This window comes from Callorhinus ursinus, unplaced genomic scaffold (assembly GCF_003265705.2).
Source record: "Callorhinus ursinus isolate GAN/ISIS: 27379988/994484 unplaced genomic scaffold, GSC_fseal_2.0 scaffold1, whole genome shotgun sequence".
In the NCBI taxonomy this organism is placed as follows: domain Eukaryota; kingdom Metazoa; phylum Chordata; class Mammalia; order Carnivora; family Otariidae; genus Callorhinus; species Callorhinus ursinus.
Genome location: NW_027397063.1, coordinates 4536251 through 4552170, shown reverse-complemented (window position 1 = coordinate 4552170; position 15920 = coordinate 4536251). Strand labels below are relative to the sequence as shown.

The 15920-nt window shown below is 44.3% G+C and overlaps 1 protein-coding gene across 3 annotated transcripts in view; it reads right to left on the bottom strand.

The window, feature by feature from the left end:
* LOC112831470 (exosomal polycystin-1-interacting protein) overlaps positions 1-13618 on the bottom strand; it is a 36307-nt gene extending 22689 nt beyond the window's left edge. The window contains exons 1-4 of one of the 3 annotated variants that reach the window (XR_012377714.1): positions 13255-13618; positions 12623-12765; positions 5077-5274; positions 4330-4474 (exon numbers count right to left, since the gene is read on the bottom strand). The gene's annotated coding sequence lies outside the window, so the exon portion shown is untranslated. Of the gene's footprint in view, positions 1-4329; positions 4475-5076; positions 5275-12622; positions 12766-13254 lie in introns of those variants that run through there. The other 2 variants (XR_012377712.1, XM_073891165.1) reach the window with 2 other exon arrangements.
* Between the last annotated feature and the right edge of the window lie 2302 nt (positions 13619-15920).

Below are 15920 nucleotides of genomic sequence, written 5' to 3'. Positions count from 1 at the left end.
TTCTTTCCTTCTTTCCTTCTTTCTTTCTTTCTTTCTTTCTTTCTTTCTTTCTTTCTTTCTTTCTTTCTTTCTTTCTTTCTTTCTTTCTTTCTTTCTTTCCTTCCTTCCTTCCTTCCTTCCTTCCTTCCTTCCTTCTTTCTTCTTTCTTTCTTTCTCACAAGAGCAATGCAGGCTCCCAATAGCACATTCAAATAATACTCAGTGCACTAAGTAAGAATGAAATTCTACATACCTCTCCACCTTATCCTGCAGAAATAATGCCAGTTATAAGTCTGCATTAAGACAAATCTTGCTTTGTCTTCAAACTTTAGCAAATGCTTTGGTTGTTAATTAACATGTCGGTTCCCCAAACTCTTTTAAAGTAAAGCCTCAAACACCACTCTTTCCAACAGCCTTTCTCCGAAGTCACTATTACCACTCGCTAACCGCCTCCAAATCATTACCAGTATTTTCTATTAGCGTTTACACCATCCTGGGCAACTTCAGGATGCATCTCAGGTCCTCCCTTTCCATCCCAGCTCTTCTAACCTGAACATTCCTCAGTTCACTGCAGGATACCGAGGCTCCTCTCCTCTCCTGGTAGCTCTGATTATGCTCTAGACCTTGTCATCAGCTTGCGGCTCTGTTCCGCCTTCAATTTGCCACTGTTGCCTTTGTGTTCTTTCTCTTCCCCACTCCTGCTCTGCTTTAACCGCATGGAAACGTCTGTGTAGGCTTCACTTCATCTGTTCCACCCACTCTTGACTCTGTGATCAGCTGCTTCCGTGCTGCCCTCCCCACCATGCTGATGACGTCCGCCCTCAGCCCTCACCACGCGTGCCATACCAGCCTAGCCCTGGATTGCCCCCACAGTCCGCCTTCTCAACTCCTGCTCTTACGCAGGGCACAGGCACTCATGGAGAAAATGCAAAGAGCCAGAAGTTCATAATGCTCACTTCAAATGGACCTCCGCCCCTATCCAGCCATCCTTCCCACTCTGGTCCAGTGGCTTTCTTTAATGACTCTTCTCTATTTGTACCGAATACTCATTCTGACCACAGTATCCTCGTTCTTGTAAGGGGTCCTTGCATCTTATTTTCTTGAGAGGAGCCAGGCACTGGTATGCATTTTCTCATCATCTTGCTCACAAAAACACACGTCTTCTTAAACTGCAAACATCTTGAAGCATGTACTTGTTATACACCACTTCAGATTCTTTCAGCCATACTTGTTTCCTGCTCCAGTCACCATGATGGTAAGTGGTGCTGCCATGGGTCCAACCAGTTGCACATGGTCTAACCAGCTGCACACGGTCCAACCAGCTACAAAGCACCTCTTGCTTTCTCTGCTAAGGCTTCTCTGTTTGCATGATGGCTCGGGACAAGGCAGACAACCTCCGGCATCCTCATAAACACAACCTGGAAGTTCTGGGGAGTGAATGCCTCATGGAGTATTCTCTGGCCAAGAGAGGATGCAAGCTGATAGACACATCCTGCCTGCTTTCTCACAGTGTGGTGCAAGACACGGGTCCCATGGCCTCTCAGGTGCCTTGTGGGGTCAAGCAAGGCAGGAAGAGAACTTCCCAGGGCTTCACTCTCCCTCACTGCTGCTTCTTGGGATCACCATCCCCATAAAATGTTTGCAGATATCTACTTTTCTCATATTCTTCTCTTGGGGGAAATCAGGCTAAGATGCATCCTTTGTTCTTCTTTCTAGATTCTAAAATATCTTTCCTCCTCTGAGCTAAAAACAAGCCCCTCCCTTTTCTTGAGAGGGTTTTCTTCTATAATGATATCCTCACCTCCTCCTGTAAGTAAAATCTTGATAGTTTTAAGGGATGTATCCTGAGAGTTTCAAAAACCCCACTTTTTGAGGACCTCTCTTGTATATAATTATCCCCATAAAACAGAATACCTGAAACACCAAAGTGATGTCTTGAGACCCTTAAATGGTTTTATAAAGTACTCCTAGGCCTTAATCTACTTAACACTCTGTGTGATTCTTGACTATTGGCCAACCTTCCCTGGTCCTCTGTTGTCATCCATGATTCTGTGATTTTTCCTTGTGTTTACTTACTAATTATGTCATCTCTTTCTCTCTCTATGGCTCTTTTTTCTCTTTCCTATCAGCACTACCTAAAGCTCATTCCTTGTTCCTGATCTTCTTTTACATTTCTTCTTTATGAATTCCAATCCCTTGTTTCAATTATCCTAAGGTTACCCCCACTTGGAGAACAAACTCAACACAGCGTAACTCAACTCAGCACAGGAGGGCTGTCTTCTTAATACTTGGCAACCCATCCTCAGCCAGAATGCCTCCAGAAATGAAGGTCTTACCTCTCTTTACATGGCAGCTTTTTTTCATTTCTAGGGAACTGTTTTGTGTAAAGTGGTTTGTGATATATGGTTGAATCTGTCTCCTGGTAATTTTGAGACATTGACTGCTTTTCTGTCCTCCAAAGCAGCATTGAAAAAAAAAATCTTCCCTCTTCTTTTTTACAGTCCTTAGCAATACACTGTTGCCTCATACTAATCTCCTCTTAGTCTCTCAGACCCCAAACCCCAGAAGTATTTTTGATTCTTCCTTCTCCTTTGGTCCATACCGTAAACAAGTCACCAAATACTGTAAGTCTTGTTTTGAAATTTCTTCTGCAGAAATAACATATTTCAAGGTAAAAGAATGAAATATTCTAAAAATAATAACTCATCTCAAATTAATTTATAAAGATAATGCAATAATGATAAAAATCCCCAATGCATTTTTTCTCCAAAAGAGTCAGTGCAAGTATTCTGAAGCTTCAACTGAGATAATAAAAAATATTCCAAAAATGAAGACCAATAAGGAGAGATTAGCCTTATGAGTTATTAAAACAAAGTTAGAGTTCTAAAAATGGTGTGGTATTAACTTGGACATATACAGATAGATCAATGGAACATCATAAACAGTGCAGAATTAGTTTATTAAATACAAAAATGTGACATATAAAAGAAGACAATAAGTATCAATGAGGAAATTAAAGATTACATAGCAATAATTCTGGAATCACTGGCTGAGAATTTAGAGGAGAATCCAAATTTAGATTGTCACTACATATTGGATGAAGTCCATACGAGATTAATGGATTTAAAAAATAAAGCCATAGAAAAATAGGAAAATTACTTGAATAGTGGTTAAATCTCTGAACACTGAAAAACTTCTAGGATAAGAAGTATTGATGGTGCAGCCACTTTGGGAAAGATTCCGGCAGTTCCTTGAAATGTGAAATGCAGAGCTATTGTATGACATAGCAACACTGCTAGATATATATCCGAGAGAAATGAAAATGTGTTCACACAAAAACTTGTACACGAGTGTTCACAGCAGCATTATTCATAATACCCAAGAAGGGAAGACTACCTATGGCCATCAGTGATGGGTAAGTGAAATATGGTATATTCGTGCAGTAGAATGTTATTTGGCAATAAAAAGGAATGAGGTACCAACACATGCTGCAACATGGATAAACTTTGAAAACATGTAAGTGCAAGAAGGCAGTCTGAAAGTACTGCATATGGTATGATTCCCCTCATATTAACTATCCAGAACCAGCAAATCCTTACAGATGCAAAGTAGATCAGTGATTGCATAGGGCTGGGGCTTGAGTGAAGTTGGGGGTGATTGCTAATGGGTGTGGGTTCCTTTTGGGAGTGATAAAAAGGTTCTAAACTTGATAGTGGGGCTCGTTGTACAGTTCCATGGATGTATTAAAAGTATATGAGTTATATCAATAAAACTGTTAAAAGAAGAACTGAAGTCAGCAAGGAAAGTATCAACTTACTACATTCCAAAAATATGAATCTTATCCTCAATCCTTCCTTGAATGAGATAGGAGTATATACTGTTCCCACAGGGCAGGGAGATCAAATAAAGTAAGAAGTGAAAAATTCTTTCTGGATTTCTTTCCTTTTTTCCCCCTTATCGCCTATGGTAACACTCATTAAATTGTTCTGTAATCATATTTCACAGAAGCTTACTTCAATTCAGTGAATCAAGTCCTTACATTTCTTTATGGAGTCTTCACCTCAGTGTCCTCTGTAACACACCTTGTCCAGAAATCAGTTTACCAGCAACCCCCTGGTGAGCTCCCAAGATGAGCCTCTTCATTTCCAAGGTGGACCCACTAGATGTTAATACTACAGGTAAGGAATAACGATCCCAACTCAAACTTTAATTAGAGAAGAAATGAAATTTCTTCAAAGGGCACTTTGTGCGTTTTGCTTAGGGAAACAAACCAGCGTGTCTTCTAAAAATAACACAGAGCATTTTGCAATTAAGCACAGGATTTGGAGTGAATAATTCAATTGTTACTGCTTTGCTGGCCCAGGCTGTTAAAACGGTGCTGGTTCTTCCATGGGTCCCCTCCATTAGGAATTACAACGCTCCATCTGTGGTACAGAAACGCCATGCTCCTTCCCTTTAGTTGTGAAGTGTGTTCTGTCAGTCTTCAGGTTGGTTTCTGGGGTTTTGAGAGAGATTTGAGAGCTGTTCAGTGGTGTTTGAGGGATGAGACGAGCCTAGGGTCCTCCTACTACATTGCTCTCTTGGTCCTCCCGAAGTGAGATGCCATACTCCCAATACAGGGCAATCTTCCTCATTCTCCCGGCAAATCAATTAATATTCTTTAGTTTTTCAAAGTAGAACTCCTTTGTTTTTCCAACTTGTCAGTGGCTTCAATACACTGACCTGTTACATTGATTTGGCTGCTTTGTCATTTCCATTACGTAAGCCAAGATTCTTTCCCTCCAAGCCAGAACCTGTATTAAGAGTTCTTTGATTCTCAATGGACCCCTGAGGAGCTGCATGGTTGGTTTATTCAGAACTGTAGCAACAAGGGAAGGTGCTCTTGACGTACCTTGACCTTGCCTAGCAAACACAGTAGGGTCACAATCTTTGCCATTGCACTTTGCATCAAAAATTTTTTGAGCCGCTGGACAAATTTAAAAAGACTTGACTTTCCTTTCAACGATTTGTCCACAAAAATTACTTTGTCAACCTTCATTCTCTTAAAACTTACTTGTCATATTTTTAAATTCTGGGTATATTCATGTTCCAGCTTACCTTGGAAATTAATTTCTTCAAAGCAATATAACCAGGGAACAGCATATTCACAAATGGACAGTAAGCAGTCTCCAAGCACAGTTGTTCAATCTTTGTCAGGGCCAACTGCAGAGGCTCATTCATCCAAGCCAATAGCACCTCCTCTTACTGGAAGCAGACTCAGAATTGGAATATAAAAATGGAATGGCATCCTTTATGCTGTGGATATAGAGACATAATTTAGAGATGCCACAGAAGTGGGTCACTGGCCATTTAGAAGGTCATCATCATTCAGGGTCTAATCTAACACTGAGGCACCAGAAACAAATTTTTTTCAGTGAACTTGGACCTCATCACGCTCTAAGGAAAGGGCTCATGTTACCCAAAGTCTTAGGGACTGGTGTATTAAAGCTGGTGGGGTGGGGTACAACTAATGTGAGGCAGGGGAAAGAAGGGAGAAGGAAATGGACAACTTCTTAACTTTTGTGCAAAGAACCCAGCTTGCAAAACACATGTCCAAGAGGGAGGGGCCTCTTAGGATATTTGGGAGACAAACTGGCCCAGTTATTTAAACAACCAGTGTAACAGAATGCATAGATTTATGTACCAGATGGAGAACCAGTGATTAGAGGACTCGCTGGCCTTCATTTCCTGAATCCCCACCAAACCTGTGTGTTCAGCTGAGCTGGGCGTTTGCTGGCTGCCTGCTGAAGGGCAGGTGGCTGGAATCCACAGTTCCACAACATTGTATGTTCTGGGGTATCAGCCAGCCAGATGGAGAGGGCCTGGCCCAGAGGCTATGAGGGTGTGCAATAAAGATTGGGGCTCCATTGCCTAAGAGAGGGTGCCTATGGAACTCACTATGGAGGGCTGCCTCAGCTTAGTGGTGCCATCCTTCACTAATGTCCCACATTTCCAGTTAGTCTTGTGTCTCATCTGGTTAAATACCCACTTCCTGGTATCTGCTAAACTATCCAGACCATGAGCATCCCCTGACCTGCTTGGACCACTTAATAGCTAAGCTGGCAACCGTCTCCATCTCCAACCTCCGCCCCCCAACGTACACCCCCGCCCCCGTGAATTTCTGGCCAAGTACTCCACCTACTGGTGACACTTGATTCTCACAGACCAAGACCTTAAATCCAGTTGTCCTGGTACTTGACTTAACACCTCGAGAGACTCTGTTATTTTAGAGGGGTTGCTCACAGTCCCTTTCTCCTATCATTACTAGAAATTTCAAACTATTGACAAAAAAATAATGTCTGTTAGAGGCACTATCCATGAAGTGATAAGAGATTAATTAATTAATTAATTTTTAAAAGATTTTATTTATTTATTTGACAGAGAGAGACAGAGCAAGAGAGGGAACACGAGCAGGGGGAGTGGGAGAGGGAGACTCCCCGCTGAGCAGGGAGCCCGATGTGGGGCTCGAGCCTAGGACCCTGGGATCATGACCTGAGCCCAAGGCAGACGCTTAACGACTGAGCCACCCAGATGCCCCGAGATTAATTTATTTGTAAGCCAGACACTGATAGGGGGAAAGCAGAAACAAGACCAAGCTTCTTATCTTGGTAGGAGGGAAGCACAGCTAGTTAAGAGAGTGGCAAGAAAGGCCATCTGCCCTCCTTATTCAACCTTGTCCTAATTCTGACTGATTCCCCTAATTTGTAGCCTTCAAATCTGTGATTTGGTTGTCTGTTATAAATCCTTAAAGTTTATTGGGGAAGAAGTAGCAAACCCAGAACATTGCAGATCATTAAACTCCTTGTATAAAAAAATTAAAAATAAATTAAACTCCCACTGTGTGACTTGTCCAAAATAATGTTTTTACAAACTCCTGGAAACCTACTAACTTTAGATGACAAGGCAATGTTGCTGGTTGGTTTGTCAGAAATGAAATTTAGGGTCGGGATTCACAGGATTTAAAAAAAAAAAAAATCCATTCTTCAGTATTTTAAATACCACCATGTAAAAGCAAGGCAATGCTGCAAATGTGTTCAACAGGCTGATACAGTTAGAATGACAGTAATAAATTTTCTAGTGAAAAGGATGGTATCATAGTAAAATTAGCACAGAAAAGCCACACCCTCACTGTGTCAAAAACATAAAATGTTGTAATGTTACTGGTTTTAGCAAGTGAACTGTAATCCCGTGCATTGCAGTTTGTCAGTGTTTGAAAAACATGACTTAAAGTACTATGGAATTAAAGAACTCCTTTTTAAAAACTAAGAAGTCATAAAGACTTGTAAAAGATGAGCATAAAAGAAAGTCTTATTGCAAAGTCTGCTGGACCTCTAAGGAATCTCTGTTTCACTGTTTCTGTTTTCTGTGGCATCTTACCAGAAAATGTGCCTCCAAGCAGAGAAAGAATACATCATCTGGGCCATATTTGCAGATCAAGGTTGCAGATTCTGTCTCTTGATCAACTGATTTTTATTGGACACCCATGATGCACACACATTTCAGAATGTGGAAGCGTGGCAGAAAGAAGGCAAAACACATCCCATGCAGCTTATGTTTGGTGGAGGCAGTTTGGTGGTGGTGGGGGGGGATGTACACAGATGAAATGATTAAATGAAATGATTGATAGAGCAATTCGACTCATTTACATTTGTTTGGTTTTTGATGAATAGATCGTGAACTCCTGTCCTTTCATTATTATGTTTTTCTCTTATTTTTTCTCCTTTGTTACCCTCCAGGATTGATTCGCATTTCCTTCCCTTCATTACTAAAATTTCTGGACTTTGTTAGGCATAGATTTGCCAAATTGAGAGCATTTGTCTCTTGTAACAAGGTGTAGCTATTTCTACAACAGCAACAAATAACAACAACAAAAACCTATAAGGCATTTAAGAAGTGTCAGGTGGTTTTAAACGCTTTATGCACATCACTCAGGTAATCCTCTCAACAACACTTTGAGGTAGGTTCTGTTATTACTCTTTTTAAAAAGATGCTGTGTTTGTACACAGATGACCTAAACTTCCTACTCCTGTTCTCTACTATCTCTTTTATAGAGGATTGTCAAAAGTAGTTAAATCTCTGTGGCAGCTTGGTTCATACAGTTCTATGGCCACCCGCCTCCTCAACTCTGTTCAGGGGTCTGCCTTCTTTAGAGAGAAAACTCCAAGTGGCCTCCCAAGCCAAGAATGTCAGCATTAGTGAGGATCTATGAAAACACACTTAGATTAGAAACATATTTATTTTGAACTGAACTTCATGTGATTTAAATTTTATTGGCTATATTTGGCAAGATGGTGACTGCTAAGGTTATAGCCCCCTTTGCTGCTGCTGTCTTTTGAAGTCAGGATCAGCCCTGGTGGCTGATGTGCATGGTGGAACATTCTGCATTAGATCAGTTTTTAACTTCTTTAACTTTCAAGGGGGGAGTTGAGACACATGGGATTATAACCAAATGTGGCAAAGTTCTCCATCTTGTCCACTGGATTGATTTGGATTCCTTCTTTGCAGCTACAACCTACAAACAAAATTGGGGAGACTTCTGAAAGAGATTTCATCGAATTCTTCTATTATTATTCTGATTTTTCAGATGTGGAAACTAGCGAACAGGGAGTAACTTGTCCAGGTTCTTTACCACTGGCGAATCCTGGAGCTCAGATTGGATCCCAGGTAGCCTGGCTCCAGAGCCTTTCCCCATCTGAAGTTATAAAGATATTTTAATATTTTCTTCTGAACATTTTGAAGTTTTGCCTTCCACATTTGAGTTTTTAAGATATTTATAATTTTCAGTATGATATAATATAGATATCCATTTTTTAAAAATTGATGTATAAATGACATATGTTATACTAGTTAGGTGTACAACATAATGATTGAATATTTGCATATATTGCAAAATGATCTCCACAATAAGTGTAGTTAATACCTGTGACCAAACAAAATTTTTTTATGATGAGAATTTTTAAAATTTACTCTTACAAACTTTAAAATGTGCAATAGAATATTAACTCTAGTCACCATGCTGTACATTACATCCCTATGACTTATTTATTTTATAATTAGAAGTTTGTACCTTTTGATCCCCTTTCCCAATTTCATCTACCCTACTCCCCACCTCAGTCAACTACCAATTTGTTCTGTCTATGAGATCAGTTTTGTTTTTGCTTTTTTAGATCCCACATTTAAGTGGGAGATCATATGATATTTGTCTCTCTCTGATTTATTTCACTTAGCATAAGGCCTTCAAGGTCCATCCATGTTATTGCAAATAGCAAGATTTTATTCTTTTCTATGGCTCAGTGGTATTCCATTGTGCATATGTATCATGGCTTCTTTATCCATTCATCCATCAACGGACACAGGTTGTTTCCATATCTTGGCTACTGTAAATAATGCTGCAATGAACATGGGGGTGCAGGTATCTTTTTGTGTTAGTGTTTTCATTTTCTTTGGATAAACACCCAAGAAGTGGAATTACTGGATCATAAGGTAGTTCTATTTTTAATTTTTTGAGGAACTTCCATACTATTTCCTTAGTGGCTGCACCAATTTACATTCCCAGCAATAATGCACAAGGGTTCCTCTTTTCCCACATCTTTGCCAATATTTGTTATTTCTTATCTCTTTGATAGTAGTCATTCTGACAGGTGTGAGGTGATATTGTGATTTTGATTTGCATTTCACTGATGATGAGTGATGTTGAGCACATTTTCATGTATCTGTTGGTCATCTGTATGTCTTCTTTGGAAAAATATCTGCTTAGATCTTTTGCCCATTTAAAAATTGGATTGTTTGTTTTTTAGCTCCTGAGTTGTATGAGTTCTTTATGTATTTTGGAGATTAACTTCTTATCAGACACATAATTTGCAAATATTTTCTCCCATCTAGTAGCTGGCCTTTTCATTTTGTTTTGATTACTGTAGCTTTGTAATAGAGTTTGAAATCAGGGAGCATGATGTCTCTAGCTTTATTCTTCTTTGTCTAGGTACCCATCTTTACAAGCATGCCTCATTTTAGTGTGCTTCACTTTACTGTGCTTTGCAGATATTGCATTTTTCACAAATCGAATGCTTGTGGCAACCCCGTGTTTAGCGAGTCTATTGGCACCATTTTTTTCCAGAAGCACTGGCTCCCTTCATATCTCTGTGTCACATTTTGGTAAATCTCAGTATTTCAAATTCTTTCATTATTGTATTTGTTAGAGTGATCTTTGGTCAGTAATCTTTGGTGTTATCATTGTAATTGTTTTGAGGTGTCACAAACTGTACTCATTTGAGACCCATGAACTCAGTTGTATAAATGTGTTCTGACTGTTCCACCTACCGGCGGTTCCCTGGCCTCCTCCCTTTCCTTGGGCCTATTCACTGAGACAGTGTTGAAATTAGGCCAATTAATAACCCTACCATGGCGATTCAGTTTTCAAGCAAAAGGAAGAGTCACACATCTCTCACTTAAATCAAAAGCTAGAATGATTAAGGTTAGTGAAGAAGGCATGTCAAGAGCCAAGAAAGACCAAAAGTTAGGCCTTTGGTGCCAGTTAGTGGTGAATACAAAGGAAAAGTCCTCAAAGGAAATTCAAAGTGCTACTTTAGTGAGGACACAAATGACAAAGCAAAACAGTCCTATTGCTGATAAGGAGAAAGTTTGAATGGTTTGGATAAAAGATGGAGCCAGCCACAACGTTTCCCTGAAACCAAAGCCTGATCCAGAGCAAGGCCCCGACTCTCCTCAACTCTGTGAAGGCTGAGATGAGGATGCTGCAAAAGGAAAAGTCTGAAGTCAGCAGAAGTTGGTTCGTGAGGTTTGAGGAAAAAGCCATCTCCATACCATCCAAGCGCGAGGTGAAGCAGCAAGGGCTGATGTAGAAGCTGCAGCAAGTTCTCCAGAAGATCAAGCTCAGATCACCAGGTAGCTCCACCAAACAACAGATTTTCAATGTAAACAAAACCGTCTTACATTGGAAGAAGATTCTATTTAGGACTTTCAGAGCTAGAGGGACGTCAATGCCTGGCTTCAAAGCTGCAAAGAACAGCCTGACTCTTTTGTTAGGGGCTAATGCAGCTGGTCACTTTAAGTTGAAGTCAGTGCTCATTTACATTCTGAAACTCCTAGGGTCCTTAAGGATTATGCTATATATACTCTCCCTGTGCTCTATGAATGGAACAACAAAGCCTGGATGATAGCTCATCTGTCTACAACATGGTTTACTGACTATTCTAAGCCCGCTGATAAGACTTACTGGTCAGGAAGAAAAGATTTCCTTCAAAATATTACTTATTCATTGACAGTGCCCCTAGGCAGCCTACAGCTCTGATGGAGATGGACAACGAGATGAATGTCATTTTCATGCCTGCAAACACAATATCCATTCTCAAGACCACGGATCAAGGTGTAATTTTGACCTTCAAATCTTATTATTTGGCTACAGCTGCCATAGGGAGTGATTCCTCTGACGGATCTGAGCAAAGTAAATTGAAAACCTTCTGAAAAACATTCACCATTCTAGATGCCATTAAGAACTCATTTATGATTCATAGGAAGAAGTCAAAATATCCACATGAACGGGAGTTTGGAAGAAGCTGATTCCCACCCTCATGGATGACTTTGAGGGTTTCAAGACTTCAGGGGAAGAAGTGCCTGCAGATGTGGTAGAACTAGCAAGAGAACCAGAATTAGAAGTGGAGCCTGAAGACGGGACTGGATTGCTGCCATCTCATGCTAAAACTTGACCAGATGAGGAGTTGCTTCTTATGGATGAGCAAAGAAAGTGGTTTCCTGAGATGGAAAGTACTCCTGGTGAATATACCGTGAAGATTGTTGAAATGACCACAAAAGGTTGAGAATATTACATAAACTTAGTTGATAAAGCAGTAGCAGGGTTTGAAAGAATTGACTCCAGCTTTGAAAGAAGTTCTGTGGATAGAATGCTTTCAAAGAGCATCACATGCTACAGAGAAATTGAATTGCTCATGAAAGGAAGAGTCAATGGATGTGGCAAACTACATTGTTGTCTTATTTGAAGAAATTGTCACAACCACCCCAACCTTCAGCAACCACCACCCTGATCAATCAGTAGCCATTGACATCAAGGCAAGACCCTCCAGCCAAAAGATTATGATTCACTGAAAGCTCAGATGATGGTTAGCATTTTTTTCATCAATAAAGTATTTTTATTTTTTTAAAAGATTTTATTTATTTGAGAGAGCGCGAGTGAGAGCACGAGTGGTGGGAAAGGCAGAGGGAGAAGCAGACTCCCCGCTGAGCAGGGAGCCCAAAGCGAGGCTCTATCCCAGGACCCTGAGATCATGACCTGAGCCGAAGGCAGATGCTTAACCTACTGAACCACCCAGGCACCCCAGTCCTGCCCCAGTCTTGAGGGCCTGAGGGAGGGCAAATGGAGAAGCCCAGGTCCCACTGCTCCGGGAATCATGGGGACCTGGGGGCCCACAGAAGCTTCCCTGTGGCTGCCATTACCCCCTGCAGACCTGCCCCAGCTCCCTGAGCACCCAGCCCATGCACCGCCATCACACTCTGCTCCACCAGCCCTCACCAGGCTGCTGCCCCTCGTGCACCCCCACCAGCCGGCTCGATCCCCGCTCACCTGCCTCACCTTGGATGGCTCCTCTCACCACCCAGGAGCTCCAGTGGGTCCCGAGGAAAATCCCGGCTGCTGGCAAACAGGCACATGGGATCTGCTCGGCGCAGGCACTGTCCTAAGCACGAACCCAGTGTCACGGCGTGACCTCCCGCCACCTGTGCACGGCAGAGACTATTGATGAGCCGTCGTACTCTACATTCGAGAAGCGGAGGCACAGAGAGGTTAGGTGACCTGGCCAGGGGCACACAGCCTGCACGGGGTGGTAGCGGAGTCAGACTCTTGCGCACCGGGCTGGGCGGGGTCAGCAGCGAGGATGCTGGTCCGGCCACGGAACAGCCCCGACGTGGGAGGGATGGCACACGGCAGAAAGGCAAGAGGCTTCCCGTCTGGCTGCCCTGCCCGCCGCCGGGGCGCGGTCTCCCGGTCCCGGGCTGGGGCTCCAGGGCCAGCCGCGGGGGAGGAGAGGGGCCTCGGCCCCAGAGCCCCTGGCCCGCAGCCTCTGTCGTGGGTCAGGCCCGGCCGAGGCCACGGCCAGGAGGTCCCTCCCGAGCGGGGAGCCGTCCAAGCTGGCCTTGAGCTCTCGTCACCCCTGTCCTCTCCTTCCTTCCCCCTCCCCGCCCCCCACCCCCCTTCCTTTTTCTTACCTGCCCTGCCCCCTGCCTAGCACGTGAGCTCGGGGCGCCCCCAGGCCTCACTCGGGGCGGCTCTGTCCGCTGAACAGACTCCCGTGGGCTGGGCTTCGAGTGCCCGCCGGGCCCTTCTCTGGCCTGCTCTGTGCCCCCGGCCGCGGACTCCGCGGGCCCCGGCTGTGGTGCGGCTCCTCGGGCGGTAAACGGGGGTGCAGGAGGGGAGAGGGTGGGGGCCGGCTTCGGGGTCCGCCCCAGCTTTGCCTCCATGAGGACAGCCCCCCCCCGCTCCCCGGGCCCAGATGACACCGCGTCCCCCTCCGGCCTCCAGGCCCAGGGCTGGGAGCAGCTTCCCGGGTGCATGGCTAGCGGCTGGGGGTCTCCCCAGACTCGCTCCTCCCCCCCCCACCCCTGCCCACAGCTCCAGACCCAGCCTTCAGCTCACTCTCCCTCTGCAGCATGTGGGGTGAGAGGTTTCTTGTTGGAATCTTGTCCGATATTTCAGCCACCTCTCCTTTTCTGTCTTATATGACTTAGGTACCTTCTGTGTCAGCATGATTTTTCTTTCTGTCTTTGAATTTAAAAAAAAAAATGTTGCAGCTTTATTTTATACTATCCTCTGTTCCTGGCGTCCAACTAAGAGCGCCTTGAGTCTGCTTTGTCACTTGTGTACATGTGTGTTTGCCATCAAGGGAAAAATTTTTAACTGGAAAAAATTTAGAAACATCTAAATAACACACAAGATCTTAAAACAAGAAAGTTAAAAAAAAAACCTAAAATCTAAAAATCGGTTGCAAAATGTCAACTTTCCTAATCTCTGAATTTAGGGATAATCTAATACAAATATTATGAAGTTGGAATGGGGTGCTGTTGTTTAGGGTTTTTTTTTATGTTTTTTAAAAACGAGTCAAAATTTATCCGGGTAAATGTTAAATTACTCCTACAGACTTTTCCTACACGCTCATGTGTTTCAAAATGGCCACAGAAATGCTCCTGCCAAACAGAAATGGTCTTTATTGCTGTAACTGCATCTAGGCCGGATTTCAGTGATGGTTCCAGTCATGGTGGCCCTCTTATTTAGGTCAAAATACAAGAATTATATCATCTAATTCTAGGGGATCAGATGATGTGGAGACACAGAACACGTTCAGATGGTCGTGACCGTTCGAGACCCCGCTGGTGTGAGCCGAGCCACACCTGCAGGCGACCCTGGATCCCGGAGCCCTCACGGTGTGCTCTTCCTCCTTCCTGGGGGGCCCGAGGACCCCGGGGACCCCCTGACGCTTCAGGGTCTCTTTGGGCTGCCTGGAACAGCGGCAACAAGAGAGCCCCTTGGGAAGGGCCGGCCGTTGGACTTGATGTTGGCCAGCAGGTGCCTGTGGCGATCACTTCTCAGCGCCTCGAGCTTTCTCTGGGTCGGCACAGTTGCCACCCAGCCTTCTGGAATTCTCTTCTCATGAAGAGGACCTCCCGGGGACAGTGGCAGGGGCTTCTCTCCAACTCTTTGCCCAGGTCTTTGGCCGTCTTCCCGCGGGGGTCACGAATCTGATGCGTGTAGCTGGTGTTCCTGCCCAGGCTGGCCAGTTTCTTCTCAATTGCCAAGCGGGGCATTTCCTCCTCAGACAATTTTCTCTGAAGTTGCAAGATGTGCTCTTGATGTAATTCAGGCAGAATTTGAAGCTTCAGCTTCAGCCACTGAATCTCACTTTCAAGCTGGGAATTTTCATGCTGCAAAGATGCTTCCTCCTCGGTTTGGAGATTTGTTATTTGTCTTGAAGCTCTTCGTTCCTTTGCTTTTCTTCCCACGCTCGTCTGGCTATTTCTTGATGTTCCTGGTCAGAACTCTGAAGGGACACACGGAAGCCAGCCTCATCAGTGACACCCTTCAGATGCCTGATGGATGGAGTGATCCCCATTTCCTGCTCCCCTTTTGTGCTGGACTCCCCAGTTCCCGGCACCCCTGTGATCTGCAGAGAGGTCAGGCGGGGGGGATGGCCTGGGTCCTGCCCTGGACGGGGAACTAGCAAACTTGATCTTTCGGGACTGGCTCCATGTGTGCCTTCGACGGCTCCAGCCTTTCTTCCCCCTCCTTTTCATGTCCTATCTGACTCCATCTCGAAATTTCTTGGTTGGGCAGTTCTGGACTTTCTGGAAATGAGTGTTTTTACTCAAATGATCCATTATTTTCTTCCAAAGTTGTTCTCCATCCTTCTCTGATGCTCTTAAGATGGGTTTTTCCCCAGTGACCTGGGGAAGGTCGGGAGGCTGGCTGTTCAGTGCCTTCTTCGGAAAGTTGACGGTGTCCCAAAGCACCAACCTGCTCAGGTCTGTGCTCATTGCTGACAAGCACAGGGCTTGTGACGGGGGAGGACTGGCCACCACCCCGGGCGGCCTGAGGGCGGCCTCGGCTTGTGTGGTTGGGCCACTCTCCTCACGGCCTGCTCCACACACTTCGTGGCGGGCAGAGCCCCCGTGGTCCAGCGCCTTCGCGCTTCTTCGAGTGAGTCCTCTCTTCACTAGGAAAACCAGCAGCACAGTCCATACCAGCACCGCCCAGGGCAACACGGGGAGACTTGGGCTGTGTCTCCAGCTTCCAGAAATCAGCAGCAGCGCCCCCCACAGGTGCTCCAACACCAGCTGGCAAGGGGATCCGGAGGCTGACCGGGGCCCCTCCATGGCTGCAT